General features: G+C 41.6%; 1 non-coding gene across 1 annotated transcript; it reads left to right on the top strand.

The window, feature by feature from the left end:
* Positions 1-3,176: 3,176 nt before the first annotated feature.
* On the top strand, positions 3,177-3,282 carry LOC131147086 (small nucleolar RNA R71). Its single transcript, XR_009134611.1, has one exon. It is a non-coding gene; the product is annotated as a small nucleolar RNA R71 (small nucleolar RNA).
* The last annotated feature ends 546 nt before the right edge of the window (positions 3,283-3,828 follow it).

Here is a 3,828-nt window from a genome sequence, read left to right as displayed (position 1 = left end):
TGTAGCTCGAATAGGAGTCCATGGAAAAAGTAGGTCTCTAGGGGTGTCTTAACCTTTATGTCTTGAGTAAGTTACAATACCTAGATTTATATCTCCCTATTTGATGTCACCTTTAAACTAGCAAATACAAGAGCTAAGACTAGTTGACAAAGGAAATCCAGCACAAAAAGGAGAGTTGAGTTTTATAAACGCAGAGTTTGACGTCAAAAACTCGAGAAATGAACAAATGGCTCAACAATACCTCTCAAGGTGTCATAGTCGCCACAATTGTTCTCTCAGTGCTCTCAAAGAAACCTAAGTGCTACAAATCATGTGTAAGTGTGTTTTTAGCCCCATGAAGTACCATGTAAATACAAAAGTTTCCATTGTAGTATTAACCCAAACAAACCACTAGTCAACCACCATAGTGTAATATCAAGTTGTTGGCCATGTTATGCGAATTCTACACCACTAAATCACTACATTGTTGGTGAGCATAATGAAATCATATAACTGAAAAGCCTATGCATGTAACACTAGGTTATAGAAGTGTATGTAGAGGGTATAAAATATATGTTAACATGGTTAAGTTGGTTTAAAAAAAAATTAAAAGTTTGTCATTTTTGTGCATGAATGTGCCATGCAATGTTCCACTCCCTACCCCCAATTTAGAACTTCAGTTTCCTCATTGAAGTGTAAAAATAAAAATAAAACCTGAGCATCGGATAGGACAGTGCATGGAGCCAATAAGAACAAATAGTGTCCCTGTAAAATAAAAGAACCAGAATAGCATACATGCAAAAATACACAATAGCACAAAAGACACATAGTAGCCAAAAGCACCATGTATATTCGTATTCCCAGTAATGCTGTGTGGGAAGGAACATTACAAGTATGGCGATTGTTACAGAAATATGGTGAACCAGTGTAAGTAGGAAAAAGAAAGGAAACAACCCTATGTCGCAAAGGCATAATAAAGACCTAGTAGGAAATGACACAACAATGTTAAATTCAAACAGAATCAGAGTCAAGATCCGAGTCAGACGAAAACATCAGTGGCTAGGCTAGGTCACCCACACGCGTGATGGTCGCTCCGCTAGTTGCACCCCAAACTTATCCTAAAGCCTAATCTAAAGACTCTAACATTTAATTACTCTATTCTAAATACTCTAATAACCTAAAAAGAAAAGGAAAACTCTCAGGTTGCCTCTTGGAAGCTCTAAGTTTACCATCTTCAGCTAGACACTAAGAAGCTAATCCTGAACTCATCCTGGTTCCCAAGTGACATTGGTTTCTCCCTTTTTTTCCTCACACCCAATGTTAGGGCTATCAAGCAGAAGTGAATTATGCCTAGGGTATTTCCATAGCATTGAAGGAGTTACTTCCCTAATAATTTTTTCGATCACGTCTTCGTCCACAGCTTGGACGGTGTTAAGTGGATGTTGGGAGGCATTAAATATGTTTAGCCTATGTTGCTTATGCCCCCATGAGATATCCATAATCCCCATCCTACATTGAGTGCAGATGTTAGCCGTAGCTAGGAATGGTCGTCCCAGAAGAACGAGGATCAGATTTATGGAGGTATCCATATCTAAAATGATGAAATTAACTAGGTAATTGAAATCTCCCACCTTGACTACCACGTCTTCTACCACACCACGGGGTTGCTTAAGAGATCTATTAGCAAGACACAACATGACTTAGGTGGGCTACAACTCGCCTAGGTTAAGTTCATGATAGGCCAAGTATGAAAGGATGTTTACACTTGCTTCTAAATCTAAAACAGCCCTATCAATGATGTAACTTTTAATAACACACGAAATAGTGGGTGATCTGGGGTCCTTTAGTTTAGGAACAAGGTGTCTCAGTATCATGGAGCTCATGTGCTCAGCCTGCTTAACCAACCCATCCATGTGCACCCTCGACCTTGTCTCCCACGTTGACAAATCCCTAAGGAATTTTGTGAATGCAAGTGATTGCTTGATGTCATCGAGGAGAGGCTTATCCATTCTTACTTGTTTAAAAATGTCCCAGATCGACTTAGTGGAAGCCTCTTTTCTAAATATAAACGGTGCAAGAGGAGCTACAAGATGTGTCACTGAGGATCCGTGAAAAGCCCTATAAAGGGCGAAGTGAGGTATGGTCCCTCTGGTGGTGGGTGTGAGACTCAAGGGTTTGTGTACCCAACTAGAGGAAGAGAGAGTGCATGAATCAGCATTGGGTACTTCTAATTTTTCATCTTGGGTCTCCACCGTGCTCAGTTGCTCCTCACCTTGTTCATCTATCGGCCTACCACTTTAGAAGGCGGTTACCACCTGAGCTTGCTCAGAATATGATGAGGGGCCAGCATCTGGTTCACATTCCACCCCATATTGTCCCTTAGAATTTACTACAGGCTAACATGGCAACTTGCCTTCATCTCTCCAACTGAGGGTAGCAACTAGTTGAGCCAAGGTGGCTTCTAGCTTCGCGATGGATTGGGAGTGAAAGTGGAGGAGTTGTTGATCCTCTAGGCAATCAACCTCAATATTCTTAAGAGACGTCAGTATCGTCTCTTGAAATGTGTCGTATTTGAGCTATGGAGAAGATGGTTGCTAAATGGTTAATGATCTGGGGGCGGACTTAGGATGACTTTGGAAGTTGTGGTATTAGCATGGAGACAAAGTGTTCAAGGCTTGTGGAGGTCTTTGGGATTGAAAACCCGAAACTTGCAGCCTCCACGAGAAGTTAGGATGTTGTTTTCACCTAGGGTTGTATGTATTTGAATAAGGGTCAGTAGAGGGCTTATCATACCAATTGTGGGTGGCCTTCACTTCCTTGTGCACAAGCTCAAGCTAGGAAAGTCCATGAGGGTTGTAACATGTATGGGAAGGATCAGAGCAGATTGCACATACCTCTGCACTCGCCATTTTTTTTGGTCCTAAGGACAAGCACTGGTCTAATTTTTTGGATATGGCATACAGGTAGGGGCTAGGTCTTGGCTTGTAGCTAACTTGTAAACTCCAATAGGTTTAGAGGTTGATGGATTGGGTAGTCTACAAGTGGCAGCCATGTGCTGCTATGAGTTTTCAGCTAAATTTTCAAAGAGAATCCAGGCCTTGTTAGTGAAGAAAGTACCTCTGCACAATGCATCCACCATAGACCTATCTCTCTCAACCAACCCTTCGTAAAATGTTTGGACTAATTGCCTCTTGAGGATCTGGTGATGTGGGCATTTACAGAGCAAGTCCCTAAAGCGCTCCCAAGTCTCGAAAAAGAGTTCCTCATCCATCTATGAGAAACTTGTGATGGCTCTCTAAAGCTGGTTAGTCTTCCCAATTGGGAAGTACTTTTTAAGGAATTCATGTTGTATGGTGGCCCAATTGGTCACCGAGTTTGGTTCTAAGGACGTTGGCCAATATTTGGCCTTATCTTTTAGTAAGAACGGGAAAAGCCTAAGACGGAGAGCATCATTACTAAAATTTGGCTTGCGGATGGTGAAACAAATTTCCATGAATTCATCCAGATGCTGATACGGATTTTCAATAGAGTTCCTATGAAAGTTGGGCAGCATCGAAATGATTGAAGTTTTAATCTCAAATTGTGCCACCTGAACATTTGGGAACCAGATGCAGGATGGCGATGTGTATGCATTAGATACAAAGTAGTCCTTAAGAGGCCGAAGATGCTACTCTCCCACCACAGGTAAGTGGGGAGCATGAGGTTTCGGGATTTGTTTAGCGGGAACATGGGGGTTATTTTCATCCATGGATTTTAGTTCAGATGACTCAGCCCTCTCTGGATTTTAGATAGGTTTCCTAAGGGACCTACGGGATTTTTCAATCTCAAGATCTATGGAAAGTATCTCAA

Source organism: Malania oleifera, chromosome 13, assembly GCF_029873635.1.
Source record: "Malania oleifera isolate guangnan ecotype guangnan chromosome 13, ASM2987363v1, whole genome shotgun sequence".
NCBI lineage: Eukaryota > Viridiplantae > Streptophyta > Magnoliopsida > Santalales > Ximeniaceae > Malania > Malania oleifera.
This window is presented reverse-complemented; position numbering and strand designations above follow the sequence as displayed.